Genomic DNA, 20,731 nt, shown 5'->3' on the forward strand with positions numbered 1-20,731 from the left:
TTCATAAGAACGCTCGTCCGTGACGAATGTTTCGCGTTGCGTGTCCGAGCGATTGTAGCCGACCGACCATCTCAATTTAGCACACGGTTCATGACTCATTCCGCGTGGCACACGCGCCGCATTCCAACTTTACACACAGCTGCGCCGCACGCCGCAAATAAGTTTCGAAAGTGCTTTGATCAATTGTCACCGCGTAATCATGCATTCTTCTCGTTAGCCAGATCATGGCCCGAACAATCGAGGCTTTAAACGACAGATTCGTTTTAACTGAATCGTGTTTTTTCTGAATCCGATCAAAACATCGTCCACCTGGCAAGATATACTTGTTCATCGTTTGAATCGAAGGAAATTAAAAGAATTTGTAAAAAGGAATTTGATCAATTTTTCATATCAATGGTTCTATGATATAATCATTTTTAATATAATTAAAAATTAATATAGTTCATTAAATATTATATTATATTATATAATTAAAAATTAATATAATTCATTAAATATTATATTATATTATATAATAAAATTAATATAATTCTATAGTATGTAATAGCACGGGACGACCCAAGATACGTTTTTCTATTTGCCAATAATACGTAGGTGTTAAAGTAAAAATATTATTCTCTAGAATTTCTATCCATCAAAATTTACTTCTTTCCTTATTTGGAAATATCAAATTATCGCACATATTGCATCAATCTTATTTAAATTTCTCCCCGCTTGAACAACGAAATTTAGAAATTTCAGTCACAAGAAAGCAACTTAAATCTGAATTGATTCTGCTCGATACGTTGCTTTTAAAACCTTATCCTCTATTATTTCTCAATGTTTACGTTCACCGTCCCTTGCGTATCTCCCTTTTGTCCACTATCAAAACTGCTTTTCTCGAGGCACAATATATACATATATATTATATATTCACAGTAGCTGAACTACAAATACGGGAATCGAGTTCGGTAACAACTAACTAATTAATCTCTCGCAGTTTGCGTGATTTAATTAACGTGTACTAACGTGAAATTCGTCTACCCTTAGCTATGTTGCAAGTTACATCGGATTGAATTTCGACAATTCCACATCGGAACGATTAAGAGAAGTAATATTAGTTTCTGGAAAATTCATATTTGCGCGGGACAATCGGATTGATGCACATACCGCTCGGCAACAATGCTCAGCCGAATGTCGATTAATAATCGCGTCGATTTTCAGATCAATCCACTCAATCCTGTGTTAATAAGTAAGAAAACTTATTGATTGTATTGTAAAACCGATAATGTCAATGTACATGCTTAATACGTCAGCAAAATTTATGCCTACAAACAATACAAATATCCGGGAAGTTTTTCGATGGAAATAGAATTATCCCCGTTTTTGTTTTAATCGAGCAAGGATCAGATCTGACAAATGAAAAAAAGGGAAGAATACACAAATTGCAAAAATGCAATTTTTAGTCAACGAAGGAGAAAAGGGCAGAAAAAGGACACAATGTCTTTTCATATTTAACTACCGTCGAGTTTGTATTTTTCGTATTTTTCAATCGACAAGGTAAACGTGTGTCTTTGTTTCTATCTTCGATAAAATTTCGAAAATATCGTACTACAATCCCCTGGACTTTGTTTGAAGGAAAAATTCGCGAGCCGGGAGGCAAATGTTTAAAATACAAGTTAACCGTCTGTTGCGTAATATCCCACAGTTGCACTGTTGGCTCAGTGGTATCAGAGTTTAACTGCAGAATTCCGGAAGCCTTAGAAACTTGAGGAACTCCCAGAGAACCTTAGAAATTACACTGTCACTGTCCTAAAATAATTGTAAGGTCCGTTTCAAAATCGTACTGCTGAAAGCGATTACGATTTCGTGTAATTTCGTCGATATCAAATTGTGCTCCGTGCCGATTATTTCACTTCGATTCGCTTAGCTCTAATCCGATAAAAATAAAGTTATTCCTGTTTAATTGAATATCGAATCCTACGATCTTATAATCTTATAACGATCTGTTCTAACATTATTACTTTAAGTAATGTACTTCGATGAAGTATCGGTTCTAAAAGGTGATTCTCATAAATTTGGTAATAATCATGGCGACAGAATAAAATCGTCTGGAATCGCACGAAAATCTTTGACAAGAATTTTGGCGTCGCGATTTACATTCATTACCATCTTATACGTTTCTTATTTTTCGCGCTTTCTTAATATTTCGTTCTCATCGTTCATTCCATTTCAAAATAACTCGCTTAGATATTCACGTCGCTTCAAAACTATTATCCAATAAATATTTCATATGAAGTTCTCTTTAACAACGTTGTACTATAATATTTAAATGAGTCATCTATCGAAATCATAATATTTAAAAACGCGTCATAGGATCCATTTTTCAGCTGCAATTGTGGCTCGAATGCAAATAGTTTGCCAATATTCGATTAATATTTATGTTACAAATATTATCTACTGCGGAATGTATATCAGAATCAGAAATTACAAAATCGATGTTTCATTTTACATTAGCATAAGCAATAACTGATATATTTCAATTAATAATATGATCGATTTTCGTTCGCGATTCATCAAATTACTAATTCACACATACCGCGAACCACCAGATTCAATTCTTCGCTTTCAATTTATTCCAACAGTGTATGTACTCTAATTTTTCCACGAATTTAAATGTATTTTAATAACATTTTAATTTATTATTGTAAATCGTTCAAAACATTTGTCCGATATCGGTTTAGATTGCTAAACGTTAATGGATCGCCGGAATATATTCGATAGTCGATATCTTTCGATTTCAACTATCGTCTGGATAGATTTTTGGAAATTACCAAATTCGACCAGCTGTATACCTTAGCCCAGTGTTTCATGAATATTTATAAGTTCGTGCAAAGCATAAACACATGTTAATTAATTATACGTGGTCGGGTAGGCGATCTCGATGTTCCGCCGCGGTTGTATTAGCGAAACGCGGAGAAAACACATTATGTGGAAAGTTGGAAAATGTTCGCTTGGAAATTTCTGGCGAGCTTGTATTTGTCGCCGCGAGATTGAAGCGTTTCCGCGACGATTCTTCGGTGTACCGGCTATTTACGAGCGAACTTTCAAGTTCAGAAAAAGCGAAACAACCGTAGCGCACGATCGTACTTTCGGACAAAAAGCTTGCTGCCTCGTTGGAGTGTCGTTTTGATAGCGAAAAGGAATTTATAGGTCAGACGGGATTATTTCACGATAAATCGTTTCGCGATAACACGATGAAAATATAATGTTTAGCGGTAAGTTATTGTGCTACTGCGCTTTATGTGAGTAAGCTATTCAGGATTGCTATCGCATTGCTATTGGCAAATTAAAAAGAATAAAGAATAATGGACTGATGTTTGAAGAATGAAAGACAAATTGCAACATAATTGAGAAGAGTTGCCTCTTTCTTCTTTTCTTTTTTCTGCCTGTGTGAAAAATCCCATCAATTTTAATAGATTAAAGTTTTCAAACTTATTTGCAAGTTATATTAAAAGTTATTTCGTTTACATACATAGATTATTGCGTATCAGTTATAATGAACAGGCAGCGTTCACGCCTGGCGTTAGCATAAAATATCTCTTTTCCCCCTTTCGACACCTTCCATTTGTTTTCTGAAATCTCCCATCGTGTCTAGCCCTCGTATACACATATTGTTTTATGTATTTTTCTTCTTCACATTCTCCAGACGTATTCGCTCATTTATCAAGCGTCATTTATTATCGCTTAATTACTTTTCATCGACTCGATATAATTTCTCTGCGTTGACAATTTCTAAAATCTGACGTAGCGAGACAGAGAGATGCATACTTGATACGTGAAACATGACGAATGAAGCGAGGACTGGCAGGAGTAAAACCGTAAAACAAACTCGAAGAAAAAGATAGTGAAAGAAAAAGCGAAAATGAATATTTGAAGAGCGATGCGTACCAGTTCGAAGGCGTGAGCAAGAGACCGGAAAAAAGTGATACGAAGGAAAAAATGCGCATATAGGAGATGAGGGGAAATGAAAGAATGCGTGGTTCGTGGGATACTTCCGGTACGATTTACAACCCCATTTCGCTCGCAGGAAGGCACTCGTTTCATTGAATTTGCAACGCGTTAACGCGCAGATAAAAACTGCAATGACTTTTAGAAGAATGCACTTCGCGATCGATAAAACGATAATAGACGCATGATACGTTTCGTGTGTTTTGTATGATTTAAACAAACGAATTCCATATCCATCCGTTAATTACTATTTTAATCTCTAAGAAGAAAAAATTTTATTTCGCGAATTGAATCTTATTCTTAATTAAAAAGAAACATGGCTTTTTTTATCTTAGTCTGTATCTGATACACTGTTTTACAATTTCCCTTCTTTTCTCTTTGACGGCGGGAATATGAAACGTAAAAAGATTAATTTGTACGTTATTATGTTATATTATATCGTACCTTACAATTTTTGTACAATTTTTATTTAATTTCGACGATAAATTATTTCGTTTATCTTTCTCTCGTTTTTCCTTCTCTAGAACAGTTTCCGTTATCATATTTTAATATTTTTAAATATCGTATTTCTGCTTTTGTAAATAATAGGGCTCACAATATAGCGCCGAATCAAATAACGATTTTTATCACTGTATTGATCAAATATAATGTAACGAAAGGAATTTTTCATCGTGAGAAAAATAGACACAGCGATACGAACCTATTAAAAACTGATTTCTGGCTGAAAAAAACCACACATTTTCACATGAATTCATGATAGTCGACGCGAGCGGATAGAAATTTACCAAATGGCATTAATAAAAAATCCAATGATAAAAAGGTCACTGTTACCATCCATTTAGATTTAGATATTCGAACTAGAAAGGAAATGGTGAAATAAACCAATTTCATTTTTAAAAAGGTTCGACCGACTTATTTTCGCAACGCTGTGATCTTGTTTATTTCTACGTCGTGCAAACATATGACTCACCGAACTAACGGGCTACTATGTAACCGATTCGTGCTGTTACGAAATCATTTGGCTCGTAATTTGTCACTAAGATACATAAGTATGTACATCAATTAAATTGTTTTGCAATTTTCGATAAACTAGACCATGTTCAGGTAAAAACGTTGATCTAATAATAACTCCTGCGCAATATTAAAACATCTAGATACCTCACTCTACATTTAGAAACTAGTATTCAGTTGAAGATTGAATTCTTTTTCAATTACCGTTTGTAACACAATTTTAATATCCTTATTTCTATCGAAAAACGAAAATTTGCTCTACGATATGCAGATTAAATTACAATTGCTTACGATCGATTACAATTTGAAAATCAATCACGTGTCGTAAGAAAATGGCTCTACAGAGAAAAGATTTAGGAAATGCCTTGAGAGTGCAACGTTTTTGCAAGAAGTTTGTATCCTACATATTTTTATCTTGTATTCGCTCTTCCTTCCATCCTTCCCGCAGATATAAAAGTCTACAAGCTCCCTCTGCTGAGAATTCGCATATTGCTCCCGGCGGAGCCACAGTTTTATTTGCATAACCGAAAAATAATATCCGCGCAGAATGCATTGAATGATAATTTCGAAGATAGCGACGTTGCCTCCATTAATTCTCCGCGCAATATGAAACCCTGCAGCGCTAACACTGCATAGATAATATTCAGAGAAGGAAAAAAGATGGTAAAAGGTGGTTGGAAGTTCGAATAACGAGATAAGGATATTCTAGTTCAAGATGTTTTATCATAAGAAACGGAAGGGTTTTATAAACAGGTCAGGAAGACACCTTCTACCAGTAGTGAAAAATCTAGGCTATGATATTTTCAACCTCTGTGTGTATTCTATACATAATATCGTTCAAAATATTGACAAGAGATATCGACAAAGCTAAATGATTTGTCAAATCGATTATTCATTTCCGTCGACTCTAAACATTTCTGACGCGCGGAATATTTAATAGATTTGGGAAATCCAATCCAATAACAACTGAATTCTAACATTTAGCGCAAAAAAATAGTTTACTTACGATGGATGGATATTGAAATTCTTGTAATCCCATTTAATAATTTTTCTAACCGCATGAAGATATTTTTGGATCGCTGAAAATATAATACAATTCCAATTCAATTATTAAATAATAAATGTTGTAATTACAGTTTGCAAATATTTCCTAATGGAATACAGACCAAATACCTTCCGTACTCTAAATTGCCAAGATCGTCACGATCTTATAACGATTTATATAAAATAACCTGGCCATCTTTGGCAAAACCAGTGGAACGAACGCGTAGTCGTCGATGTATCTTCGAAGACGCAGCCCTCGAAAAGCGGCTATTCTCTGTTTGCCACATTCAAGGAGACTACAGAGTGCGGCCTAAAATTACCAACGGACTGAAAGATATTTATGGTCACCGGTACCTAAAATTATTGTGGCTTGGGAAATTCTAACCGATACTAGGTGCAACCAGTGCTGTGGCCTGCGATACACGCGGCCAGGTGTACGCACACAACCTAGCCTGTCTGTGTGTGTAGTTGGACGCGCATTCGCGGACAGACCTGGCCTATGTGAACGTGCGCGCATGTTACGTGTGTCGTGAACCGATTTGCTTAATCCATTCGCCAGTTCCGCGTGTAATGGACATTATACAGTCACGTGTGACTGATGAGCCAACATGGGGATCCGGAATCGTCGGGAATCGGAGAACTGGAGGAGTTTCAAAATTTCCGAATCCGCGCATTACATTCAACGCGTTCTGATGAACTTTGTCTATTGTTAACATAAATCGGCCGGATTCCTTACAGCCTCCACGGATGGGGATGACGAGGCAGAAATTACTTGACCGCGTGTTGGGCTTCTTCGGCTGTTGCTATTATTGCGCGATCATCGTCATAAATCATTGCATTCCAAGCGAAACACTTGCCTGCTAATGTACCATTCTCCTTTAATCTTCCCTTTCCTTTTCCCATTTTTGTTTCAAACGTATTCTATTTTTCTTCCTCTTTCTTTTCGAGAAGTAGATCGTTCGAAGATTAAAAATCATCATGGGAAATATGTATGTGTTTCTCTTTTGCAATATCGAGCGTAGCGTATAATATTTCAATTCTGTCGTATGAGAGTGCTCGATTCGAATTCTAGCGTGATTCTAATTTTCGATAACAGTACTATCCTGACTCGTTTCTATTCAATCGGTAATCGGTTATCTTTTCCCGAATTCTATCACGCAATTTATATAATGTTATTGTAGATTTATAACGTAACAGTTCACTTGGCACGAGTTAAAAGAAATTACGTACAATCAGTATTTAAATATGTCCATCTAAATTCCATTTAATTATTCCTATTACATAAAAATATCAATTTGCATAACGAGACACCTAACAACATTGATTTGAAGAACAGATCGCCAAATCTGTCGATTTTACTATTCATATGATCAAATTAGAGTAAATGCACAAATGCACGAATGCATGAATTAGGTTTCGCCTCGTGCAATGAGGCAATGCGAGAATGCAGCCGCACGTTGCTGCCTAATATACTTTGCAAGCGATACGCACGGCGAACGTAGCGAATTCACATTTCTGGCGGTTCTTTGACTGATTAGCGATGGAGCATACAGAAACGAAGCTTACTGCTTCGATGATAGAATGCGATGTTTAATTACTTTATCACCTATCTACATAAGCTGCGGATCTGCCTTTAACGCGTTGCGTGGATTAAATGACGCGTTTAATTTGGCGAGTGGGTGTGTGTTCCGCGATGAAGAACTTGTGATATTTTCATAGATGCCGGCAAAAGGCGTCGCTTCAGAAAATAAGTAATAAAGGAATATTTATCAAACGAAACGCGCTAGATTTTCGCGATATTTGGAACGTTCCGACACGTTCATCCGTACGTATCTACCGAACACGTATCTACCGAATAACAGTGATTCATTATTTATAGAAGGATCAGAATTTATCTCATCGATTAGGAAAATGTTTTGATAGAACGTTGGAAATCCTGTTACGGAATTTCTATAGATGCAAGGGAGAAATCCGCATGAAAGCTGTTAAACACGGTTGAAGTTACTCATTATTAATTCGATGAATATGCCACGGTAATTATTTAAATGACACCGCTCGGACAGTTGACTCGACAACAAGCGACACTGCCAACGTCGCCTGTCACTCAATTAGGTAAATTTCTGATACATTGGTACAATTTGAAAAGTATTTAAGTCTCGTTTCCTGTCAACAGAAGCCACGATAATATTCCATCTTATGTAATAGTTTTTAGATAATTATAGTTAACAACACAGGCGTTGTAACTTAAAAAAAGAGATGCTGGTTCTGGATCTATTTGAAGTTTCGTAGCAAAAATTTCGTTCCCGAAATTTTTCCCCGAGGATTTTTCCCCCCCGACTGATAAAACAAGAAGAATACGTTTGAATAAAGAATCATTTAAATATCTGAAACGTTCGGATCGTTTCATCAAGCAACGAAGCGCGAGCAAGAATTTTCTATATGACAAACGTGACAAACGACCGCAATTCGAGCGGCCGGCAAACAAAATTATTCGATTTAAACAACCGATTCTCTGTCACCGAATCACACCGAAAATCGTTCCACGGAAGGGCAGAGTGAATTTTTTATTTTTTCAAATCCGTTTTGTTCAGCATCGCTGCTTCGCCATATCCTACGGGTGTAAAATTATATTTGCTCCCGGACCGGGCATCCGGCAAGCCTGGTAAAAATTTCAGTCTGGCTATACCTATCGGCCGCCAAACGCGATAATGTTGCACCGAAATCGTGCGTACACTTTGACAAGACCTGTATAATGACGTTACTAGCGATATCGATCGGATGCAAACTGTTAGAGTGTCGCATAAGCAACTGAACGAGATTTTGTCACGGTTCGTGAGAAACAAACGTGCTTTGTCTCGCGTTGTATTATCGGTTTGTTCGGAAAGCTAATAGCAAGATTGCCTCAAAGGTAATGTACCTTTCTAGGATTTATATCTTTCGTGTTTCGTTTTATTTGTTTATCGTTATACCATTTTCAGTTTTATACTATTACTTTTGCAGCAATCGTTACAGTATTTCGTGCAGCAAGTTATATAAAATTCCGTGCAGAGTAATAATTACGAAAAATAGATTGATTCTTACGGAAGGATAATTTTCACGAGATCAAGCTTTCTAACTGTCAACCTTTTAGAAGCTTCGAAAAATCTAATTTCGCCTTTCGTCACGTGAGCAATGTGACAGATTCGGTGAGAGTTACTAAAAAATCAGTTTCACTCTACGAGTCTACCAACGAGACGAAACACGTTGCTCATCCAGTGTTGGCAACTTCAACATTGCCCGCTGATGCCTCGAGCGTGAAGAAAAAAAAATAAGGCAAAAGGAGGAGGAAAAAGAAACTACAGAGAAAAGACGAAGATGAGCAAGCAAAGAAGAAACGAGCACGACGCGGCGTCTAACAGCTTCCCAGAGACATTTAAAAGCAAGAGCGAGGCAGCATCTGCAATTCTCACGTGTCGGGAAAGTTGTCAGCCAACCAGTTGCGCACATTCTCACTGCACTTCATCCAGGCCTGCTACGGCTGCTGGGTCAAGGTAAAACTTTACGAAAGGAAACTTAGAGGCGCCTTTGAAAAGGGGTAGGGTAAGTTTGTCAGGGAAGTTGCGCAGAAATGTTCGCAGCTTTTCTTAAGATCCCCGCGGAGAATAAGCGGAAATCTTTTCTTCTTTGGCTAAACGCGAAATTTCTCGCGGTTATTTTCTGGATACAATGAAATCCACTTTTCGGATGACCGTTTTCTACTCGCCACTGTTTGCCTCTTGAATTGTTAAAATTTACAATTTATGGGGTCTAAGACATCTCTGATCGTTATTTTTTTAAATGATTCTTTCCGACCTGTTCCTTTCCTAAGCGATGGACGAAGTTCGTAAAGAAATTTAAAAAAGTCTGCAAAATAAGGTATCTCGTCTTGCGTACTTCGTCCACTTTCTATCGAAATTAATTTAATAATCTTCTTATTTTAAAATAAAAGATTACTTTCGCTGTTTGCGTTATTTTAAACTAACAATTAACTGCCCTTCTATCGAGCATTGTGCAATATTTCATCTTGAAAAAATAAAGGTGGAAAAAGGTGGTACTAAATAATATAGAGTTAACATTTTAATACCGAAATTTAAGCAGTTCCTCGCACCCGGCATGGGACCAGCGATACCGGTAAAGAGCAGTGCAATTTATGAAATTATTTGTCGTGCCGTACGCGAAACCTATACCGTTATTAAAACTGGAAAACAGCAATTTTCTGCTGGTAACATTTTAAGGGATTTTTACGCGTGAACGGTAAAAAAAATGTCGGTGGTATTAAACTGACGATCAATGGCAACATAAACCTGCCTTATACCGTTAATTTGCGCTGCCGGTGAACCTTGTATTTTAACCCTCTGCACGAACAGCCTGTCGCGTACCGAAAATAAATCATCGTTCTCTAAATAGATATAATTCACCGGACCCAATCGTCCCTATCCTTATTTACTATGATTTATTAATAGCTCAATTTGTCCAATCTTTCATATACGCGATGACATACCTTGAGTGATTTTTAATCAAAACTATCGATGTGATTGGTAAGATTTTACAAATCATAGGCAACATAGATAATTACAAATTTGTTAGAAATATTTATCGCTGAAGAAACAATGCACTGATTGCACTAAGAAGAAAGTTACAATTTTTGACAGGTGTCTGAGCGACTCTATGCATTTCTACAGTCATGTGAATATTTAATCGGCCGATAAACCATACGAATTAATTACTATTCGTCTTTCTACTCTTGCTTGCTTTTCGATGAACTACAGGACAAATTCATGATAACATCAACACGTACATTTACGATTACGTTTGCCTATTTATCTGGACAACCAGTTCTGTTTCGATCACAGGAAGCGAATATTACGCCGGGAGATTTCATAACGTAATGATCGTCACTTTTCCTAGATTTTTAGACAATTATGGCAGTATCCAAACGCACGATGGGACTGGAGAAGCGAAAATAATTAAATTCGCGCAATACTTGAAACTGTAAAAAGCATGCAAACTAGTCTCGATAAACTGTCTCGTTTGAATCGTAGCGGCACGCCTCGCTAAAGCATCAAGTTGCAAAACAACGAAAGCGTTCGTACAACTTCCAACTGCGACGGGTAAACTCTTAACGAGTAAAATATTGTCGTACAACGATAGAAAACTCTAGTGTTGTCCACATTTTTAACGAGTTATGTTATGCGTTAGGTGAGAACCGGATAATTTGAAATGGCTATGAGTTTCGACTTCGACTCTGATCGTCATACGTTTTATAATGAAACGAAACGAAAAATAAAACGACGAATAAAATCATTCACCGATAGAAAAATCATTAAATTCATCTAGCCTTAGAGGTGCGATCGATCACAAATTTCAGGTCGCTTGCACCAAAAATTAGCCGAAAGTATTAGCGATTGTCAACGAATAGGGAAAAGGCAGTTCCAGTGTCTGCGATATAAAAGCGAGGCAACAATATCGATACGAACGAACGATAAATTCGAGCAATCGAGTCGGCTCAGTATCAACAAGTCACGAACACACGTGGGCGTTTACAAAAGAAAAAATTAAACGAACGAATTATAAAAATTTACGAGTCCACAAGAACGGTCAATCAACGTTCGTTCTTTCCGCGGAAACGCGGCTACCCTCTCGCAAAATGACACACGACGTATTTGTTTTTTCAACGGCGGTGTGGCAATGTTCCCGAGTTGAATAATGGCCAGGGAAAATTCATTGAAGACGAACCGGTGCAATTAGTTTTTCCGCACGCAGAAGAATGCGGCGGTTACCAATCCGTCGTCAGAGAATTTAATTTTGTTACGCATAGAAAGGAATGCTGTCCACCCCCTTTTCCACCGCCGATGCTAGCCATCCTCGTAGATACGGCGAGCAGGGCTCACAGAGAAAACCCAAACGCGACTGCCATTTAAAAATAGAATCTGAAAATTAAATGGGCCGTCGATCGATCGAATCTTCCTTCCTACATATTTCCCTACCGATCCGGCTTCTATCTCAGGCCATATTTTTACAGAGAATTTTTCCTGCCAACGTTGTACCGCGTATCAGCGAATGTTTTCCAAGTTGAAACTTGCAGCGCAAAATATCAAAATATTCCTGTAAAAATGGTAACAACGGACTGGTATCGAAGGTGAAACGATTGTTCGAAACGCGAGCAGTACATAGTGGTTTTCCTGACGAATATCGGTTGCCCTCGTTCGATCGACGATTAAATTGATATCTTCGATTTTATTTGCGTTTCGTTTGTGATAATAGCGATTTGTATAGATAAGGTGTATATACTCCTCTGGCGGGGTTATTTCACGATCAAACAACGAAGCTTCTACAAAGAAGCAATCAAAAAACTCGTGGAAATATCGATAATCCTGTAAATATAACATGGCGATATCTAATACGGTAAAAACGCAACAACTTCTCCGCTCGATTCAATAAAAGAACGAATGAAGATCGAGTGGTTACTGTACACGACAGCCTGCAGTGATTTTCATAGAATAAAAACAACAGTGGAACGGCTAAACCTGCAATCTGTTCGCCAGAGGGCAAAGGGCCTAAAACTTTATCCTCCAATAATTTCCCCTACTTCCGAACGATCTTTGAAGTGAAAACCCACTTTCCACTCCCTTTTCTTCGACGACCGTGGTACATGGTCCTTCGGGTCTCCCTGCCTACTCAGCTGCGCTGTGGTCAGTTTCAGTCGAAAAGAAGTTGTCCCTCGAAAGAGTCCCGTAGAAAGGAACTCCATTTTCTCCCGATACGAAGGGAACGAGTGCAAGGAACCTCATGGAACGGCACAGGCCAGGACTCGAGCACCAACGGACGCTATTCAGCCGTAACAAAAGGCAATCACCATAGAAGTGGTGGAACTGGAAGCAGCAGCCGTCATAAGTTATCGGAATCGCGTCGATATTTCGTCGAGAATTTCGAAGGGAACGAGTTGCCGCAGGATGGCCGACCTTCCTGTCCGTATGCTCTCTCTCTCTCTCTCTCTATCTCTCTCTCTCATTCTCTCTCTCTCGCTCTCTCTCTCTCTCTATCTATTTATCTATCTATCTATTTCTCTCTTTTTCCTTTTTTCTCGTTCCTCTTTCTCTCCCCTTCTAAACGCGACCTTAAGGATTCTCGTTCATGAAAGTGATTTCTCGGGTGTCACCGACCCATTCAACCTGGTCGAGGCGTTTTCGATAACTGATACACTTCTGAGTACTTTTTAACGAGACCTTCTCGGGCTCTGAGAGTTGTTCGAGAACAGTTTCACTTCGAACGGGCGAATTTGCGCTCACCATTTCAGCCGTGCACGTGTTTCTTCATATTCTTCATTCGTTAACGCTTTAGTCATTAGCGGCGGGTGCAAAGAATCAGCTGATTACGAGTGGGAAATAGTTCTCCAGCGTTCCTCGAAATTGAATTCCGAATCAGTAAGTAATTTCCGAGTTCTTGGGCCGTGGTTCTGTTTTTAATGAACTTTGTTAGGACGGGTAAATATCTTTTTCAGTATATCGTTGCAGGAAAGAGAAGAGAAATGCAGCGAGAACAGGAAGAATTACGGAAGTTTTCTCGGTGCTCATTGATTAAAGAGTCGAAGAGCCAGGAGAAAAGGAGTCTGAGATGAGACTGCGTTTCTGACTTCCTTTTTTTATTAAATATTTAAGCTTCGCTTTTTTCGAATCGTTTCGTACGTTCTTCGTGAATTTCGACTAGAACCTCTGAGTAATTAAACTGTCCCTTTCCTTCCCCTTTCCTTTCCTTCAAAGACATTAATAACAAGCAGCAAACAGTACGAATTTTTCAATTAAAACGAACTTTCTTCGTTATTAAATTATTGTTCTATTATGCAATTAAATCCTATCCTTTACCAATGTCTCGAATGGAGTAATTCAAGTAGAAATGGATGCTTCTGTCAAATACTTAAATTAGATAGCCAAAATTCTACGAAGAGATAAGACATGCCTCCGATATTTTGCACCGTTCATATTTCGTTATAAATTCTCTCTCGATAAACGTTACAAACTTTATCAGAGAAAAAATTAATTAATTGTACGCTCTCGAATCTGTCTGGCCTCTTCTGCCTGAACCAGCCGACTCGAGTTACTCGTTTAAATTCCAAACAAGCTAGACACGGTGTGTCGCAACAGCGTACCCTGTGCTTGCTAATAGCGCGCCTCTTTCGGCGTTCAATCTTCAAAGTCCTCCGTTCGATTTCTTAAAGCACTCGAGAACGCTCGATAAAGCGCTGGCTGTGTCGCGCTATTTCTCCACTAATCGACTATTGCGAATAATAAACGGCATCTTTGACGATCTCACTGAGAGCGTGGCTTAAATCAACATCATCAGACGCGAGTAGATCGGATGTAATTGCTCCGGCTACGATTTAATGGTCCACTCGATACTTCCACCCTATAATCGGTCCATCGTACGACCTGGCTGTCTCGATAAAAAGTCATCTTCTTCCCTCCCTCTCCTTATTTCCAGCCTCCTACACAACTAGATCGTTACAACTTCCAGCTGACTTTTCGCTTTTTAACCCACGGATGCGCGACGCGACGACCAAATCACTTTGGAAGGAGGACAGGCTCATGAAAATTGAGAATACAATTTGTAAGGCGCTCGACGATGAATATTAAGTCGATCCGATACAAGTCGATCCTTTCTTGCCTAGTTCGATGCATTAGAATAATCACGGGTTTTCTCGGGGCAGACATCAAATTACGATCGTTTCCACGGCGACGTTCTTCACGGTCATGGAGAGACGATTCCGCCGATTGAATCGGGAATTACACGTCGCCCAATATAGTTATACGAGGTTTATTAACGTTTATCGGTTACGCGGGCATCGTTGTCGCGCGATCGACGCGAATAATCGCTAATATGCGTATTCAGCCGTGTTGCAATCCATGGCCGAGAGATAAAGTCGAAATTGTTTCGCCGATTAGAGCGAAGATTAGGCTAACGGGGTTTCCACTGTGGCAGATATAGTTACGTTTACGTTATAAAATGGCACAATTGGAATTTACGTTCGTTACATTTCAAATTAGAAAATTTTGCTATGTTTGAATAATTCAAATCTATTCTTTCAAGAAATTCGATGGCTACGGCAATACGTTTTCATCCTGTATACGTATTTATGGTTTTCACGTTGAGAGGAATGTCCAAGGAAATACATAATCATAGTATGATTCAAACTTGAAATTACCTGGAAATTCGTTGCGAATTTAGGACGACTAGAACAGATAACTGAAAATTGGGTCCGACAGGAATTCCAAGGCAACATTATGGAATGGAATAGCAACTTTTTAGCGCGATAATGACTTTCCGGTAAATTAGAATCGATAAGCCACATCGGTATACCATTTCTAGATCCCGCTAACGATCTTTTTGCAGGCGTCGACGTTGAACGGAGGCAAACATACGCGACAAAAACCCGATGGAGGTCACCTAGTCAAACGTCCCTTTTTATCCTCTGGCTTGTACAAAAATCTCCCCATTCGTTTCGCGGCCGGACAATGATTCCGTGCGATTATTAATGCGAAAAGTTTTACGCGCGGCAAGGAAATGCGGCAAAAATTTCGTCAATCTCTCGCCGCGTAATTGTTTTAAACGTCCCGCTTTTGTCCGGATTTTTCAGTTAACGACCAACGGCCCGTGTTTGCTTTAAAAAATACACCGGTGAAAATTCTTACCGGCACCTGTCTGTCCTGTAAATTGGGTTATACAAATATTTCCAAAAGCTCGGTAATCCCTAGACGCAAAACTATTTTTTGCTTGTATCTTTCTTTTTCGTGATTTTTTTCCTAATTCTTTTATCCGCTCCCCTGAGAGTATTTTCAGTTACGCGATATTTTGTTCGAACATTTTTGTTCGAAGATACCTTTGCCGATTTTAACAATTTTGAAATCGAGAGTTAATCTGTATTCCTATCGATTAATTTTCAACCTGTTAATTGAGACGAGTTCACGCGATAATTTATTCAGCAATCTACTATCTTTTTATGCTTTGGTCAATTATATTAAAATTTTTACTAAAATCTAGGACCAACGTGAAATCAATATCATATCTTTATGGAACTTTTAAATAATTAAGGGATGACTCGGCCAACAGGTTGAAGAAACATGAATAAATTTACCTGAATTTCTAGTCGAATAAATTTGAAGTACATCGTTGAGCTGACAAAAGGAACAACGACTAGGGACAAAACGAAACAAGCGCGAAGCTGGCTGGCACGAATTCATAAAGATAGCATCCAGCACGGATGGACTTTATTAGCTTCTTTATGACGCACTTTGTGGCAATGAGCCGATCGTAAAAGCGTACATTAGCACGAAGCTAAAGGTCTCGTGATTTATAATCTGTCTTTGCTTGATATCCGAGCGTAAGCGGACCGTATAGTGTCAATTATATTTTGGTAGTATATCGTGGCAAACTTACGGGTTGCAGAAGTTGGATGTGGCAGCCGCACTTGCCGATTTCTGAAACAGGAGAAGGAATTAATATCATTATTTCCACGAAACGATTTATTACAGATGAATCATTCTACGTTAATTTGTCATATAGAATTTAAGCACCTTCTTCTATTCATTTAACGCTATATTATAATATAACAATTTTCTTCTATTATTATCTTTCTAAGATAATATTTTAGATTATACTTTTAGGATTACTACTTTACCGATCACTAACCGAGCTACATAAAAACACACAGAATCATACGTCCATCGAGGTTAATCATTTTGCTTCTGAAAACTTAAACCAATTGTGTATTTTGGTAAATACTAATAGTATATAACGATAGATAACAATAGATAAAAATAGAGATGACAGGAATTTTTGCTCCTGAGCGACTTCATTACTAACCAACAGCAATTTAGAAAATAGTACATATAAATATTAATAATTTTATTTAATTTTGGCATAGCTTAATCCTCCGCAGTGACAACGTACGAGAAGCATATTTGCGTAAACGTTCTTCTATAATTTTCTCGCGCACCTCGATGCCATATCGTCGTTGTATAACCACATAGAACTCAAGTGCAACGGTACCAAGCAACGCGTAAACTTTCTACTTTACACTGTCCCCTTATTTTCTTCTGGAAAGCCCATACACCGTTCTACGATCCGATACACTTCGTATATCGATACTTTTACGCGTGTCTATATACCCTAACTTTTCTACGTCCATGACTTTTCGTCAATGGTTATAAATCGCCGGTAAATTGCTGCAGCTGAAATACGACGCACTTCCTTCGATGTCGAAACACGAAGCATTCGACCTATTGGGCTTTCACGATGCGATCGGAAGCGGCAAGATGACGCGAGGCCTTGTCTATGAATTTTAGACGCGCGGGTAAAAGCTTTCCTACGATGGTCAAGTGAATTTAAGAAAATAAGTAAATTGCAACGTAGAGAAATGAACTTCCTATATTTCAAATGCTTCTGCTGTAAATTGATATTGCTTAACCACCGAAGAAGCGTGTGATAAAATCAATGTAAACGACAACATTGTTTCTTTCGAACGTTTAAAAATCCCGTTGCTTTATTCTCTGGAAAAATTCCTGCCGTACATTCCATCTGTCGAATAAATCACCGAAAGTGTGAAAGGCATATAGAATCGTTGGCGGTATGATCCGTGAAAGGATGGCCAGTTATATAACTGTAAACACGAAAGAATGGCTGACAGTCAAACGTCGAACATGAAGTTTAGTTGAAAAAGCGGAGAAGGGTGATGGTTGCGCGCGGTTAAGATAGCCTCCATTGTCCCGACGGATTTTTTTCCATGGGTCCGTCACTTGCATTTCAGTTACACGCGCGCACATGCACGCACACGCACGCACACGCACGCACACACACACACACACAGCTGCAAGATTTCAACAGAACTGCAGGACAGAGCAATTCAATAGAGGGAAATCAATTTCGTGCCTAGCAATTTGCTTTTCACCGCAGCGATCGCGTCGGGATAATACCGGCGATTCGGTGATTGTTTTGCGATAAGACAAACAACGCGCCAAACGACACCGAAAACCCTCACCTACCTTCTTTTCAATATTTTATAACATCATCTCTCTGCTTTGTTCCGTTCGTTTGCGCGAACAAGCAATTTCGCATACCGTTTCAATTATTCCACCGTTTCCTTGCCATTCTACTCTCTCTCTCTCTCTCTTTCTCTCTCTCTCTCTCTCGCCCTCTCTCTCTTGCCTACACGTACGAAATTCGTGATTAACAATTGGAAACGCCCGTAAAACCTCGATATTTCGGTGTTTCGCTTTTTATTTGATATTCGGTACTCGTTCTTATTTTATTAGTCCGAATGTCTGCAAAAGCAGGCAACGCAAATTCGATATTTAAGGACGGAAAATTTTGAGCAAAATTTGTCACAAAATTTGGTCGTTTTCTGGGAAGCTCGTCGACCTTAAGATCACGAGACTGAAAACTATACTTCATCGCGGAGCAGCCGATTTTGTCAGAGCTGGAGCGCATTCGCATGCTGGATGCCTAGCGATAAATCCTGTCTTATCCAAAACGAAAAGTTTCCACTGGTAAATCTCGTTTCGAAAACTGGCACATTACCGTCGGAAAAAATGCGACTTTTCTCCCCGCGGAAATCTACTTCAGGCTTTTGAGTGAACGAGGGTCAAAGCGCACCGACAATGGTGCCGGTGTAAGTACAAATATCCCTGAGAACGAAGATCGTGGAATATCTGGTAGAGACCCGAGCAGAATCCAAAACGTATATATACCTCAACAATTTAAAAAATAAAACGGATATTTCTTTCTTCTTTTATCGTACAATGAAATGGAAAAAAGTAAAGGAAAGGGGAATTTTAGACGATCGTTCATCGCGAATGATTGAGTTTCAAGTGATCGATATACGCGAATGGGCCGACCGCTTAAATTGGTTCACGTTGCGTTGTATCGCATTGCATTCTACTCTCGCTCATCTAATATATCTAATAAGAATTTTAGTTTGCTTTCAAAGATACTTTCCATCTTCGTAATACTTTCATTCTTGCAGAAGTAAAATGATAGAAATTCTTCGACTAATTAATCAACGCAGCCCAGGTTTGGAGAAATGGTACGAGCATAGACGAGGAAACGTGGTGCAATAGCACGATAGTGCATTATCGTGTAGCAAGTCGTGCTTTTGTCCGTCGAGAGATTTGGTTACAAGTACAATCGATCAGAGAGAGAGTCTATCTAATTGCTGTATGTCTCGTAACGCAGTGTTAATGACGTAGCACAATGATATTCGATTCAGGATGCGCGGCTATGAATCGCAACGGGTGATGTTGCTTGTTCACAGGAATCTATCAGCCCGGTCTGACGTTCTACGTAAACGGTATATTATAGCAGGGAGCATCGCGGGAATAACAATAGTCCCTCTTCCCTCGAAATGTTCCCGTGGAAAATTATTCTAACGCGGTTACACGCTAGACCGTGACAATATTCCGCACGATAAATTTCACAGCTTCGAGATGGAGTGCCTCTCTCTAGTTGGCTAACGATTCGCCAAACTTGCAATTAACGATATTTACTGTCGAGTACAGTTTTGTCTAGACCAGGGGGAAAAAGCAACTTTCGATGAACAGATTGGACATTTTGCAAAGTAACAGTTGTAGGAAATTGGCAGAACAGTAAAGTCTGATATAATACGCTCTACGTTGCAAAGGACTTAAGATATTCGTCCCTGAACGCTGATATTAAGTTGATTGAACATCTTTCGAGTAGTCAACTCGAAAGTCACGAACGTTTTCTTTGCGTTAGCCAGTTCCCAGGGCGAATCTGTTTTCTCCGAATAAGACAATTTTTCCCCAGAGATCGAGCACACGGAACGTACAGATAATGGTGGCTGAGTCGAGGACGCTTCAATTACATCGAATGGTAGTTAAATTCCGTCGGATCAACAGACTTGGAGGCTGGCAGAACGCCATAGAAAGTTAATTCGTCCCGGCGCCGAATTAATTCCTGCGTATAAATATATGGCGCGACTCTAGGAATCCGTGGCCAGGCAGATTTTCCATTTTCAACGCGTCCTGTCCCGTTTCCTTCTCTTTCCTTTCTCTCGCTTCATTATGTAATCATTCTATTATTCCCTCGTCGATGCCAAGCCCAAATTACTAAATTTTCAGAAAATCTTGCAAGTCTTAAACAAGAGCAAAAGTTTCGTAATCAAAGACTATCTCGAGGAACTCTCTCCAAATTACCGGAACAACTTCTCGCAAACTTTACGTATAAGATTTACATCGTTTATCGTTACGTATTTCGATAATAAATCGCATTAAGCAAGTTCGTTTCATTAGGTCGAATGGAAATCGCGTACAATCTCATTTTCATTTTTCTTTCGGGAAGATCTGTTGACGTAGAAAGAAAAAAATGAAGGGAGCAAAGGTCGAAGGAAGACGAGGAAACCGAACACGATATATCGTGCAAGATGAGCCGATGAGAGAGAATTTACACTTAACCAATGCTCGTCTACTCTATCAAGTCTTTAATCACCCATCATGTAACGTTGTGCCATCTAAACCGTAACTCCAGACGTGCTAACAATTACGGAGTCTACTAACTGCTAACGAATCTGTCTGCCCATACGTGTGCGTTCCGTGAACACAGGACCTTCCAGACCATCAGGATTTTACCTTGGATCTTGTTAAACAAATACCTTGCGCAG

At 38.9% G+C, this 20,731-nt stretch overlaps 1 protein-coding gene across 2 annotated transcripts in view; it reads right to left on the reverse strand.

The window, feature by feature from the left end:
- The window catches only part of LOC117209962, a 248,147-nt gene that overhangs the window by 149,659 nt on the left and 77,757 nt on the right, over positions 1-20,731 (reverse strand). For both annotated transcript variants that reach the window (XM_033452452.1, XM_033452451.1), the window contains one exon: positions 16,495-16,535. The gene's annotated coding sequence lies outside the window, so the exon portion shown is untranslated. The remainder of the gene's footprint in view (positions 1-16,494; positions 16,536-20,731) is intronic.

The sequence above is a fragment of the Bombus bifarius genome, unplaced genomic scaffold, assembly GCF_011952205.1.
Source record: "Bombus bifarius isolate JDL3187 unplaced genomic scaffold, Bbif_JDL3187 scf7180000008197, whole genome shotgun sequence".
Taxonomy (NCBI): domain Eukaryota; kingdom Metazoa; phylum Arthropoda; class Insecta; order Hymenoptera; family Apidae; genus Bombus; species Bombus bifarius.